The 15,056-nt window shown below is 40.6% G+C and overlaps 1 pseudogene; it reads right to left on the bottom strand.

Annotated features, from left to right (window-relative positions):
• Positions 1–750: 750 nt before the first annotated feature.
• Positions 751–2,925, bottom strand: LOC123043610 (uncharacterized; annotated as a pseudogene).
• Between the last annotated feature and the right edge of the window lie 12,131 nt (positions 2,926–15,056).

Raw genomic sequence — 15,056 nt, 5'->3', positions numbered from 1 at the left:
CATTACAAGTACAATGAACAACAACAACAAAGCATGTAAAAAAAACCCACAACAAAGGCTCTAGTTGAAAGACAGACTATTTCAGCTTAGTCCATGTCCAACTAACTGCAGCTAAGCCAACGCACATGCTGACAGATGTCTTTCAGCCCCCGGAATGAGCTATTTCAAATGATGCAAGTTTGTACTCCCTCTGTTCCAAAATAGATGACCCAACTTCGTACTAAAGTTAGTACAAAATTGAGTCATTTATTTTGGAACGGAGGGAGTAATTGTATATATAGCTGCCAAAGCAGATCACCACTGTAAGTATACTTAAACAAGCCACAGGTGCATTTTGAAAGAACAATCATGCACGCTTTCATGCTTATCTATGTAAGCACTTACCTTCTACATCAGCAAAGAGACAATACGATTCTTATATTTCTAACGCGTATTTGAATGAAAATAACATGCCAAATCCCTGATGTTATTATCCAAAAACAGCAACATAAAAGACTGAATGTTACAGCAGAGTACACATTGCAAGTTCATCCAAATCCCTCAACTTTTACATTTGATTTGACACATCTTATTGTGTGGAGAACTACATGAGAAATTATCCTCTATATTCTATACAACTCAAAAAGATAAAAGATAAAAGAACTGTGGCACTAGTACATGATAAATATGAGAAAATACCAAATTTGTGCAAAAATATGATCCATGTATATTGTAATTAGGATAAAGTGGAAAAAAAGGACTGCACTCATGTTTTGTAATATAAGTACAATCTTTTCCTTTTGTATTGTGCATGATGATTTTTTTGGACAAGTCTACTTTTTTCCTCATATTTTGCCATACGCTTACCATGGAACTTCTTAAAAAGTGGTTCAAGTGTACGAGTACAGAGTTCATCAACACAGGACCACCGCCTACCAAACTAAATAATTATTACATATAATTATAGATAAAGGAAGCTAAAACCTATTCATTGAATGCCAAGTTCATCTTTCTAAGATTGGGTGTAATCCACACCGGAGCTGGGCAGTTGGAGCAAAGCTGGGAAGACACAAGTTCCTCCCTGCTGTTATTACCCAAGTCGAGAATTCCCATATCACGGGGACCGTTCTTGAATCCCCTTGTCCAAAGCACACTGTCATCGGTAAAGTAGGCATGGTTTCCCTTGAGAGCCGGATAGTCTTGAGCAGCAAGACAAAGTGATTGATTGTGCCCAAGAAACAACACATGGTCGCGCAAGCAACTGGTTTTCTTAATTTTCTCTCCTGAAGAAGCATCGACTTCATATATTTTGAATTTTCCAGTGCTCCAAAACACAGATGCCCCAGGCTCGGGTTCTAAATCACAGTGCTCATATAATCTCCACACCTGAAGAAGATTGCCCCATGGAGCTTGTACAATGTAAGTATTCAGAAACCGGTCATCAGGCTCTGGCTCCTGTGTAATCATCTTCATCGTGACAACAGGGCTACTTAGGTCAAAAGCGTGAATTTGTCCATATGAAGTGACTGCGTACAGCAGGCCGTTCTTGTAAATGCAATCGTCATAGTTGGTGTATGGTGGCAGCCATATCCAACTATCATCCCCTGCCCTTGCAACCGAGAGCTGACTGGCTGGATTGTGTATGAGCGCCACAATGTATCCATTGCATGCATCAGAAAACACAAAAGCTTTATAGTGGAGCTTGTTCCTCAGCTCTCCAAGAGCCAAGATCGATGGCGGACCGTAAACCCTTTTTGCGGTGTGGCATGAGTACTCGTACTGGTGAAGAGCACCGGAGTCATTATAGCTGGGTTTCACATGCTCGATGGTGATCACCGAAGGGAGATCAATCTGTTCACCAGTGATGGGATTGACAAGGTGCATCTCAGATCTGTCATCAACTGTAACAAGCAAGCCTTGCGAGGACCCAATCAGATGCCTATTTCTGATAGGCGGCCCTGGAAGAGTCAGCTTGTACGTCCGCTTCTCCGCGAGGCTGTAGAGGCAAGCAACGCTCTCGCCAGCAGATTCAGATGTGTAGAGGAGGCACGGCGTCTGGGGGCGCGTGTAGTGCCCAAGGCTGCGCAGCCTCAAGTACGTGGAGCGCCATGAGGAGCAGACCGACCCGGCACGGATGAGGTCAGGGATCTCGAGGGTGGCCAAGATGCTCATCAAGATGTCCTGAGGCAGCTCAGGCGATGCGCCCTCCATAGTCTTGATCAGTGGAGGATGCTTGATTTCTTCAGTGAACTTGGAGTGAGGCGTAGCAGCCTAGGCAAAGCTCTGAGAACTAGCGAGCACAGATATGCTGGGTGTATAGCTAGACTCCATAAGCTCATTGTCCAGGCTAGGCTACAGGCCTCCATATAGGCAAAATCAATCTTGGCCGACTTAAAAAGACCCAATGCCGGAGGAGGAAGATACGGAGCTTCGGCGACAGTCCGATTATTCTCAGGTGTACCGCCGGACTTCATAATCTACAGGCATCCGTATATATAAGTTTTATAATTAAAAAAAAAGTTACAACTTTGGATGGAAACAGAGGATAAGAGTTCTTGTGGGTAACTTATAGATCACAAACGGAGGACACACCTGATTCGAATACGCGAAGAACTGTATTGGATTGGGCACTCGGGGATTCTTTTGCTGATGAAGGCACGGACTTGATTCGAGGAGTCCCACTCGGTTTGCTTCTCAGAATCCTCCTATCTCTCTACCAAAGGGAGGAAGGAAATTAGAGCAATAACCGGCGGAAGGTGAAACGTAGCCAAATCAGATGCGGCGGAAGGTGATACCCAGATTGAAGAGGGAGATCTAAGCCGCAGCAGCCGCAGCAGAGGAGGGAGGGGGCGCACGCGTTGACCTGATTGGATCAGCAGAGGAGGGTGGAGGCGGCTGCGAGTCCTCCTCTTCGCGCAGCGCTCACGTGCCTCCGCTCATGGGCCGGTCCAACCAGCAGGTGAGTGCTCGCTATAGCGCCGCCGGTTGGAGTTTCTGGCGCTCACACGGCACCTGGTATGGGCCAGCCCACCACGAGGCAATCAGCGAATCGTTCGCCAGCTCACGCTTCGTACGCTTCGTTTCTTTGATAAAAGAAACGTACGCTTCGTTCTCCACTAGAAAAAACAAACGTACGAAAAAAGTTCATTCGTTTCCAAAAAAAATTCATCGGTTTTTAAAATAGTTCATCAAATCAAATTTGGAAAAAGTCCATCGGTTTTGAAATAGATTTCCTCGATTTCCAAAAAAAATTCATTGATTTGAAAAAGTTTGGTTGTTTTGAAAAAAAATCATCAAATTTGAAAAAAAAATGTTCATCGAATTTGACAAAAGTTCATAGATTTGTAAAATAATGTTCAATGAATTTGAAAAAAGTTCAGCGATTTTGAAAAAGAGTTTATGGAATTTGAAAATACAATCATTGATTTTTAAAAAAGTTCATCAGTTTTGAAATCCATTTTTTTAAAAAAATCATCAATTTGACAAAAGTTTATCGAATTTGAAAAAAAATTCATTGAATTTGGAAAAAAGGTTCATCGAATTTGTAATAGGTAAAACATTTGAAAAAACAAACAAACAAAAGCCAGTCCAGAAAAACGGGTTTTCTGCTAAACGAAAACTGTCTCGCGACCGGATAAAACCTGGTTGGGAAACCAGGGCTTTCCGCGAGCTTGAAATAATAAAATGATACAAAGAGGCACAAAAGTTGTGTTATCCTAGTGGTTGCCTCTGGTGGTTTGTGAGGAACTGGTGACGAGTTCGATTCCTGGCGTAACATGTCTGGGGTTGGTGCGGTGGCCCTAAACCATGAAGGCATTTGTGTTGCCGCATTCACTGAGCCTCTTCAAGGTGCACTAGAACCTGAACTTGCTGAAGCTATGGCTCTTCGAAGGTTTGTGAAACTAGCATGAGATGAACACTTCTTCAATGTGATTTTTGCTACAGATTGTCAGTCTCTTGTGAATAGCATTAATGCCAACCCTCTTGACCGTTCCATCATGTGGTAAACTAGTAAAATGTCTGTGCGTTGCCACATGCTTTTAAAATATTTTGCTGAAGTTATATATAAACATAATGTATGTTAAATTTCACATGTAGAGAAAAGATAGCATGGGCACATTGGGTAATAATTGAAGTCCACTTCACTTGCAATGTAAATTGATATAAAAAAGCAGATTGATGATTTATACATACAGAGCGATTGTTCAACTAAAAATCTATTACAATTTAAATTTCACTTGATGCACTTAAGAAATTCTCGCATGGTTAGGAATGTTGTCTATCTATTTTTCTAAGCTTACCTGCCCAGCCTTATTCTGATCTCAACTACTCTCTCACCACACCCAACCCTCTCACTCTCTCATCCCAGACACATCCCTGCAATTTCCTAAATTAATATTATCTTGAATATAGTGATAAAAAATAAATGCTTGTATTTTGAATGTTATGATAATGAAATATATAAATTTACCCATCTATGCTCCTTGGAATACCATATGGAAATAAACATTGCCATCTAGCTATGTCAAAATTCCAGTCGAGTTGCTTTATTTCGAGTGTGCCGGTAAACTCCCTCGCAAATCTTGTGTAGTCAACCTCAACCAGTGTTGAAGGTGCAATCGGCATGCGTGGGTTTCCACTTTCAACCTTTGGTTTTTAACTCATTTTTTGCATGAGGGGGATCGAGCGAGGGGGTGAATTTTTTTCCTTGGATTGATCGGTGGTTTTACGGAGCGAATCAAACGAACACGACATATGGACTTCCTTTAACTGTGGGGAATAGTATCGATAATACAAATTTAATAATATTCAAAAAATTAGAGATTAACAATTGATACGTCTCTAACATATCTATAATTTTTTATTGTTCCATGCTATTATATTACCTGTTTTGGATGTTTATGGGCTTTACTTTACACTTTTATATCATTTTTGGGACTAACCTACTAACCGGAGGCCCGGCCCGAATTGCTGTTTTATTGCCTATTTCAGTGTTTCAAAGAAAAGGAATATCAAACGGAGTCCAAATGAAATGAAACCTTCGGGAGCGATATTTTTGGAACAAACGCCAATCCAGGAGACTTGGAGTGGACATCAAGAAGCAGCCGAGGCGGCCACGAGGGTGCAAGGCGCGCCCTAGGGGGGTGGGTGCACCCCCCACCCTCATGGGCCCCTTGTGGCTGCTCTGACCGACTTCCTTCGCCTATATATATCAACATACCCTGAAAACATCCAGGAGCACCACGAAACCCTATTTCCACCGCCGCAACCTTCTATATCCGCGAGATCCCATCTTGGAGCCTTTTCCGGTGCTCCGCCAGAGGGGGAATCGATCACGGAGGGCTTCTACATCAACACCATAGCCTCTCCGATGAGTTGTGAGTAGTTTACCACAGACCTTCGGGTCCATAGTTATTAGCTAGATGGCTTCTTCTCTCTCTTTGAATCTCAATACAATGTTCTCCTTGATCTTCTTGGAGATCTATTCGATGTAACTCTTTTTGCAGTGTGTTTGTCGAGATCCGATGAATTATGGGTTTATGATCAAGTTTATCTATGAGAAATATTTGAATCTCCTCTGAATTCTTTTATGTATGATTGGTTATCTTTGCAAGTCTCTTCGAATTATCAGTTTGGTTTGGCCTACTAGATTGATCTTTCTTGCAATGGGAGAAGTGCTTTGCTTTGGGTTCAATCTTGCGGTGTCCTTTTCCAGTGACAGCAGGGGCAACAAGGCACGTATTATATTGTTGCCATCGAGGATAAAAAGATGGGGTTTATATCATATTGCTTGAGTTTATCCCTCTACATCATGTCATCTTGCTTAATGCGTTACTCTGTTCTTATGAACTTGATACTCTAGATGCATGCTGGATAGCGGTCGATGTGTGGAGTAATAGTAGTAGATGCAGGCAGGAGTCGGTCTACTTGTCACAGACGTGATGCCTATATACATGATCATGCCTAGATATTCTCATAACTATGCACTTTTCTATCAATTGCTCGACAGTAATTTGTTCACCCACCGTAATACTTATGCTATCTTGAGAGAAGCCACTAGTGAAACCTTTGCCCCCCAGGTCTATCTTCCATCATATAAGTTTCCAATCTATCTTATTTTGCAATCTTTACTTTCCAATCTATATCATAAAAATACCAAAAATATTTATATTATCTTATTATCTCTGTCAGATCTCACTTTCTCAGGTGGCCGTGAAGGGATTGACAACCCCTTTATTGTGTTGGTTGCGAGGTTCTTGTTTTTTTGTGTAGGTATGAGGGACTTGCGTGGAGCCTCCTACTGGATTGATACCTTGGTTCTCAAAAACCGAGGGAAATACTTACGCTACTTTGCTGCATCACCCTTTCCTCTTCAAGGGAAAACCAACGCAATGATCAAGAGGTAGCAAGAAGGATTTCTGGTGCCATTGCCGGGGAGGTCTTCACTCAAGTCAAGACATACCAAGTACCCATCACAAACTCATCTCCCTCGCATTATATTATTTCCCATTTGCCTCTCGTTTTCCTCTCCCCCACTTTACCCTTGCCGTTTAATTCGCCCTCTCTTTCTCGATCGCCTCTCATTTTCGCTTGCCTCTTGTGTGCTTGTTTGTTGGATTGCTTGTCACGATGGCTCAAGATAATACTAAATTGTGTGACTTTTCCAATACCAATAATAATGATTTCCTTAGCACTCCGATTGCTCCTCTTAATGATGCTGAATCCTATGAAATCAATGCTGCTTTGTTGAATCTTGTTATGAAAGATCAATTCTCTGGCCTTCCTAGTGAAGATGCCGCTACTCATCTAAACAACTTTGTTGATTTATGTGATATGCAAAAGAAGAAAGACATGGATAATGATATTGTTAAATTGAAGCTATTTCTGTTTTCACTTAGAGATCGTGCTAAAACTTGGTTTTCGTATTTGCCTAAAAATAGTATTGATTCATGGAATAAGTGCAAAGATGCTTTTATCTCTAAGTATTTTTCTCCCGCTAAGATCATCTCTCTTAGAAACGATATTATGAATTTCAAGCAACTAGATCATGAGCATGTTGCACAATCTTGGGAGAGAATGAAATTAATGATTTGCAATTGCCCTACACATGGTTTGAATTTATGGATGATCATACAAAATTTTTATGCCAGATTGAATTTTGCTTCTAGAAATCTTTTAGATTCGACCGTGGGAGGCACTTTTATGGAAATCACTTTAGGAGAAGCTACTAAACTCCTAGATAATATTATGGTTAATTATTCTCAATGGCACACCGAAAGATCTACTAGTAAAAAAGTTCATGCGATAGAAAAGATTAATGCTTTGAGTGGAAAGATGGATGAACTTATGAAATTGTTTGCTACTAAGAGTGCTCCTATTGATCCTAATGATATGCCTTTGTCCACTTTGATTGAGAATAATAATGAATCTATGGATGTGAATTTTGTTGGTAGGAATAATTTTGGTAACAATGCTTATAGAGGAAACTTTAATCCTAGGCTGTTTCCTAGTAATTCCTCTAATAATTATGGTAATTCCTACAACAACTCTTATGGAAATTTTAATAATATGCCCTCTGATTTTGAGAATAGTGTTAAAGAATTTATGATCTCTCAAAAGAATTTCAGTGCTTTGCTTGAAGAAAAATTGCTTAAAGTCGATGAATTGGCTAGGAACGTGGATAGAATTTATCTTGATGTTGATTCTTTGAAACTTAGATCTATTCCACCTAAGCATGATATCAATGAGTCTCTCAAAGCCATGAGAATTTCCATTGATGAGTGCAAAGAAAGAACCGCTAGGATGCGTGCTAAGAAAGATTGCTTTGTAAAAGCGTGTTCTTCTAGTTTCCATAATAATAATGATGAAGATCTAAAAGTAATTGATGTGTCTCCTATTAAATATTTGTTTTGCAATATGAATCTTGATAATGATGGGACTGGAGATGAGTCAACTTTAGTTAAAAGGCGTCCCAATGATTCAGAGTTTTTAGATCTTGATGCGAAAATTGGTAAAAGTGGGATTGAAGAGGTCAAAACTTTACATAGCAATGAACCCACTATTTTGGATTTGAAGGAATTTAATTATGATAATTGTTCTTTAATAGATTGTATTTCCTTGTTGCAATCCGTGCTAAATTCTCCTCATGCTTATAGTCAAAATAAAGCTTTTACCAAACATATCGTTGATGCTTTGATGCAATCTTATGAGGAAAAACTTGAATTGGAAATTTCTATCCCTAGAAAACTTTATGATGAGTGGGAACCTACTATTAAAATTAAAATTAAAGATCATGAATGCTATGCTTTGTGTGATTTGGGTGCTAGTGTTTCCACGATTCCAAAAACTTTATGTGATGTGCTAGGTTTCCGTGAATTTGATGATTGCTCTTTAAACTTGCACCTTGCGGATTCCACTATTAAGAAACCTATGGGAAGGATTAATGAGGTTATTATTGTTGCAAATAGGAATTATGTGCCTGTAGATTTTATTGTTCTTGATATAGATTGCAATTTTTCATGTCCTATTATTCTTGGTAGACCTTTCCTTAGAACGATTGGTGCAATTATTGATATGAAGGAAGGAAATATTAGATTCCAATTTCCATTAAGGAAAGGCATGGAACACTTTCCTAGAAATAAAATCAAATTACCTTATGAATCTATTATGAGAGCCACTTATGAATTAAATACCAAAGATGGCAATACTTAGATCTATTCTCGCTTTTATGCCTAGCTAGGGCGTTAAACGATAGCGCTTGTAGCGAGGCAACCCAATTTTATTTTTGTTCATTGTTTTTCGTTCCTGTTTAGTGATAAATAATTCATATAGCTTCTGTTTAGATGAGGTTTTATGTTTTAATTAGTGTTTGTGCCAAGTAGAACCTATAGGATCATCTTGGGTGATAGTCAATTTGATCTTGCTGAAGAAGAGAAACTTTTGCGCTCACGAGAATAATTTTAATAAATCACAGAAACGTGATTTTGAGTTGATTCTTTTTGAAGTAGATCAATAGACAAATTGTCTAGGACTTCCTATTTTGGTAGGATTTTTAGAGTTCCAAAAGTATTCTAAAGTTACATATTGCTACAGACTATTATGTTTTTGACAGATTCTATTTTTCGTGTGTTGTTTGCTTATTTTGATGAATCTATGGCTAGTATCGGGGGGTATGAACCATAGAGAAATTCAAATACAGTAGGTTTAACACCAATATAAATAAATAATGAGTTCATTACAGTACCTTAAGTGGTGATTTTTCTTTCTTGCACTAACGGGCTCATGAGATTTCCTGTTGAGTTTTGTGTTGTGAAGTTTTCAAGTTTTGGATAAAGATTTGATGGATTATGGAATAAGGAGTGGCAAGAGCCTAATCTTGGGGATGCCCATGGCACCCCAAGATAATTCAAGGACAACCAAACGCCTAAGATTGGGGATGCCCCGGAAGGCATCCCCTCTTTCGTCTTCGTCTATCGGTCACTTTACTTGGAGCTATATGTTTATTCACCACATGATATGTGTTTTGCTTGGAGCGTCTTGTATGATTTGACTCTTTGCTTTTTAGTTTACCACAATCATCCTTGATGTACACACCTTTTGGGAGAGACACGCATGATTCAGAATTTATTAGAATACTCTATGTGCTTCACTTATATCTTTTGAGCTAGACAGTTTTGCTCTAGTGCTTCACTTATATCTTTTTAGAGCACGGCGGTGGCTTTATTTTCTAGAAATTATTGATCTCTCATTCTTCACTTATATTATTTTGAGAACCTTTTAGAAGAGCATGGTATTTGCTATGGTTATAAAATTGGTCCTAGAATGATGAGCATCCAAGTTGGGTATAATAAAAACTATCATAGAAAGTGCATTAAACACTATGATCAATTATGCTTGATAATTGTTTTGAGATATAAAGGTGGTAATGTTAGATTCATGCTAGTTGGGTAATTATGAAATTGAAAAATACTTGTGTTCAAGTTGGCAAGTCCCGTAGCATGCACGTATGGTAAAAGTTGTGTAACAAATTTGTTGCATGGGGTGCTCTTTTGATTGCCTTCCTTATGTGTGGAGGTCGGGATCGCGCGATGGTTAACTCCTATCAACCCTTCCCCTAGGAGCATGCGTAGTAGTACTTTGCTTTGAGGGCTAATAAACTTTTGCAATAAGTATATGAGTTCTTTATGACTAATGTGAGTTCATGGATTATACGCACTCTCACCCTTCCACCATTGCTAGCCTCTCTTATGCCGCACAACTTTTGCCGGTATCATACACCCATCATTTACCTTCCTCAAAACAGCCACCATACCTACCTATTATGGCATTTCCATAGCCATTCCGAGTTATATTGCCATGCAACTTTCCACCGTTCCGTTTATTATGACACGCCCCATCATTATCATATTGCTTTTGCATGATCATGTAGTTGACATCATATTTGTGGCAAAAGCCACCGTTATAATTCTTTCATACATGTTGCTCTTGATTCATTGCATTTCCCGGTACACCGTCGGAGGCATTCACATAGAGTCATATTTTGTTCTAAGTATTGAGTCGTAATTCTTGAGTTGTAAATCAATAAAAGTGTGATGATCTTCATTATTAGAGCATTGTCCCAAGTGAGGAAAGGATGATGGGGACTATGATTCCCCCATAAGTCGGGATGAGACTTCGGACTTTATAAAAATAAAAGAGGCCAAAGAAGCCCAAATAAAAAAAAGAGGCCAAAGAAGCCCACCAAAAAAATGAGAGAAAAGAGAGAAGGGACAATGTTACTATCCTTTTTCCACACTTGTGCTTCAAAGTAGCACCATGATCTTCATGATAGAGAGTCTCCTATGTTGTCACTTTCATATATTAGTGGGAATTTTTCATTATAGAACTTAGCTTGTATATTCCAATGATGGGCTTCCTCAAAATGCCCTAGGTCTTCATGAGCAAGCAAGTTGGATCCACACCCAGTTAGTTTCTTTTGTTGAGCTTTCATACATTTATAGCTCTAGTGCATACGTTGCATGGCAATCCCTACTCACTCACATTGATATCTATTAATGGGCATCTCCATAGCCCGTTGATACGCCTAGTTGATGTGAGACTATCTTCTCCCTTTTTGTCTTCTTCACAACCACCATCCTATTCCACATATAGTGCTATATCCATGGCTTGCGCTTATGTATTGCATGAGAGTTGAAAAAGCTGAAGCGCGTTAAAAATTATGAACCAATTGCTTGGCTGAAACCGGGGTTGTGCATGATGGGAGTATTTTGTGTGATGAATATGAAGCATAGCTAACTATATGATTTTGTAGGGATAAGCTTTCTTTGGCTATGCTATTTTGATAAGACATGATTACTTGTTAGCATGCTTGAAGTATTACTATTTTTATGTTAATATGAACTTTTATCTTGAATCATTTGGATCTGAACATTCATGCCACAATAAAGAAAATTACATTGAGAAATATGCTAGGTAGCATTCCACATCAAAAATTCTGTTTTTATCATTTACCTACTCGAGGTCGAGCAGGAATTAAGCTTGGGGATGCTTGATACGTCTCCAACGTATCTATAATTTTTTATTGTTCCATGCTATTATATTACCTGTTTTGGATGTTTATGGGCTTTACTTTACAGTTTTATATCATTTTTGGGACTAACCTACTAACCGGAGGCCCAGCCCGAATTGCTGTTTTTTTGCCTATTTCAGTGTTTCGAAGAAAAGGAATATCAAACGGAGTCCAAACGGAATGAAACCTTCAGGAGCGATCTTTTTGGAACAAACGCAACCCAGGAGACTTGGAGTGGATGTCGAGAAGCAGCCGAGGCGGCCACGAGGGTGCAAGGCGCACCCTAGGGGGGGTGGGCGCGCCCCCCACCCTCGTGGGCCCCTCGTGGCTCCCCTGACCAACTTCCTTCGCCTATATATATATCAACATACCTTGAAAACATCCAGGAGCACCACGAAACCCTATTTCCACCGCCGCAACCTTCTGTATCCGCGAGATCCCATCTTGGAGCCTTTTCCGGCGCTCCGTCGGAGGGGGAATCGATCATGGAGGGCTTCTACATCAACACCATAGCCTCTCCGATGAGTTGTGAGTAGTTTACCACAGGCCTTCGAGTCCATAGTTATTAGCTAGATGGCTTCTTCTCTCTCTTTGAATCTCAATACAATGTTCTCCTCGATCTTCTTGGAGATCTATTCGATGTAACTCTTTTTGCAGTGTGTTTGTCGAGATCCGATGAATTGTGGGTTTATGATCAAGTTTATCTATGAGAAATATTTGAATCTCCTCTGAATTCTTTTATGTATGATTGGTTATCTTTGCAAGTCTCTTCGAATTATCAGTTTGGTTTGGCCTACTAGATTGATCTTTCTTGCAATGGGAGAAGTGCTCTGCTTTGGGTTCAATCTTGTGGTGTCCTTTCCAAGTGACAGCAGTGGCAGCAAGGCACGTATTGTATTTGAAGGAAATATGCCCTAGAGGTAATAATAAACTTATTATTTATTTCCTTATATCATGATAAATGTTTATTATTCATGCTAGAATTGTATTAACCGGAAACATGATACATGTGTGAACACATAGACAAACTTAATGTCACTAGTACGCCTCTACTTGACTAGCTCATTAATCAAAGATGGTTATGTTTCCTAACCATAGACATGAGTTGTCATTTGATTAACGGGATCACATCATTAGGAGAATGATGGGATTGACATGACCCATTCCGTTAGCTTAGCACTTGATCGTTTAGTATGTTGCTATTGCTTTCTTCATGACTTATACATGTTCCTACAACTATGAGATTATGCAACTCCCGTTTACCGAAGGAACACTTTGTGTGCTACCAAATGTCACAACGTAACTGGGTGATTATAAAGGAGCTCTACAGGTGTCTCCAAAGGTACATGTTGAGTTGGCGTATTTCGAGATTAGGTTTTGTCACTCCGATTGTTGAAGAGGTATCTCTGGGCCCTCTCTGTAATGCACATCACTATAAGCCTTGCAAGCAATGTAGCTAATGAGTTAGTTACGGAATGATGCATTATGTAACAAGTAAAGAGACTTGCCGGTAACGAGATTGAACTAGGTATTGGGATACCGACAATCGAATCTCGGGCAAGTAACATACCGATGACAAAGGGAACATCGCATGTTGTTATGCGGTTTGACCGATAAAGATCTTCGTAGAATATGTAGGAGCCAATATGATCATCCAGGTTCCGCTATTGGTTATTGACCGGAAACGTGTCTCGGTCATGTCTACATAGTTCTCGAACCCATAGGGTCCGCACGCTTAAGGTTTCGATGACAGTTATATTATGAGTTTATGAGTTTTGATGTACCGAAGGTTGTTCGTAGTCCCGGATGTGATTACGGACATGACGAGGAGTCTCGAAATAGTCGGGACATGAAGATTGATATATTGGAAGCCTATATTTGGATGTCGGAAGTGTTCTGGGTGAAATCGGGATTTTACCGGAGTACCGGGGGGTTATCGGAACCCTTTGGGGGCTTAATGGGCCTACATGGGCCTTAGTGGAAATAGAGGGCAGCAAGGGGAGTGTGGGGCGCCCCCCGCCCCCAAGGCCCAAACCGAATTGGTTTAGGGCAAGGGGGGCCGGCCCCCTCTTTCCTTCTCCTCCTCTCCCTTTCCTTCCCCCTTCTCCTAGTCCAATAAGGAAGGAGGGAGTCCTACTCCCGGTGGGAGTAGGACTCCCCATGGCGTGCCCTCTCCTAGGTCGGCCGCCCCTTCCCCCCTTGCTCCTTTATATACGGGGGTAGGGGGGCACCTCTACACAAAACAATTGATCTCTTGATCTCTTAGCCGTGTGCGGTGCCCCCCTCCACCATAGTCCTCCTCGATAATATTGTAGCGGTGCTTAGGCGAAGGCCTGCGACGGTAGAACATCAAGATCGTCCCCACGCCGTCGTGCTAACGGAACTCTCCCTCGACACTCGGCTGGATCGGAGTTCGAGGGACGTCATCGAGCTGAACGTGTGCTAGAACTCGAAGGTGTCGTAGTTTCGGTGCTTGATCGGTCGGGCCGTGAAGACGTAGGACTACATCAACCGCGTTGTTCTAACGCTTCTGCTTTCGGTCTACGAAGGTACATGGACAACACTCTCCCCTCTCATTGCTATGCATCACCATGATCTTGCGTGTGTGTAGGAAAATTTTGAAATTACTATGTCCCCCAATAGTGGCATCCGAGCCAGGTTTTATGCGTAGATGTTATATGCACGAGTAGAACACAAGTGAGTTGTGGGCGATACAAGTCATACTGCTTACCAACATGTCATACTTTGGTTCGGTGGTATTGTTGGATGAAGCGGCCCGGACCGACATTACGCGTGCGCTTACGCGAGATTGGTTCTACCGACGTGCTTTGCACACAGGTGGCTGGCGGGTGTCAGTTTCTCCAACTTTAGTTGAACCGAGTGTGGCTATGCCCGGTCCTTGCGAAGGTTAAAATAGCACTAACTTGATGAACTGATGTCTACTACACAACCTTCTTCTTGTAGACGTTGTTGGGCCTCTGAGTGCAGAGGTTTGTAGGACAGTAGCAAATTACCCTCAAGTGGATGGCCTGAGGTTTATCAATCCGTGGGAGGCGTAGGATGAAGATGGTCTCTCTCAAGCAACCTTGCAACCAAATAACAATGAGTCTCTTGTGTCCCCAACACACCCAATACAATGGTAAATTGTTTCATAAATTATAGATACGTTGGAGACGTATCAGCATCCCCAAGCTTAATTCCTACTCGTCCTCGAGTAGGTAAATGATAAAGAAAGAATTTATGAAGTGTGAATGCTAGAAGGTGCACAAGTTTGATCAATGATAATTTCAATCACCTTTTCTAGCATCATTATATGTCATAACAGTAGTTCATCTCATAAAACTTCTCACGATAAAGTAACAAGCAATGCACATGTCAAAGCATAGGCCATAAACTTTCTTGAAAACTAGCAAACTTCATTCTCAGTCATCAAACAATTGCAATTCATCTTATTTTCAGGAACAGCAAACTCCACATACTCAACTATCATATAGTCTTCTACAATTGC

This window comes from Triticum aestivum, chromosome 2B, assembly GCF_018294505.1.
Source record: "Triticum aestivum cultivar Chinese Spring chromosome 2B, IWGSC CS RefSeq v2.1, whole genome shotgun sequence".
NCBI lineage: Eukaryota > Viridiplantae > Streptophyta > Magnoliopsida > Poales > Poaceae > Triticum > Triticum aestivum.
Note: the sequence above shows the minus strand (reverse complement) of the source record. Positions and strands in the feature narration are given on the sequence as shown.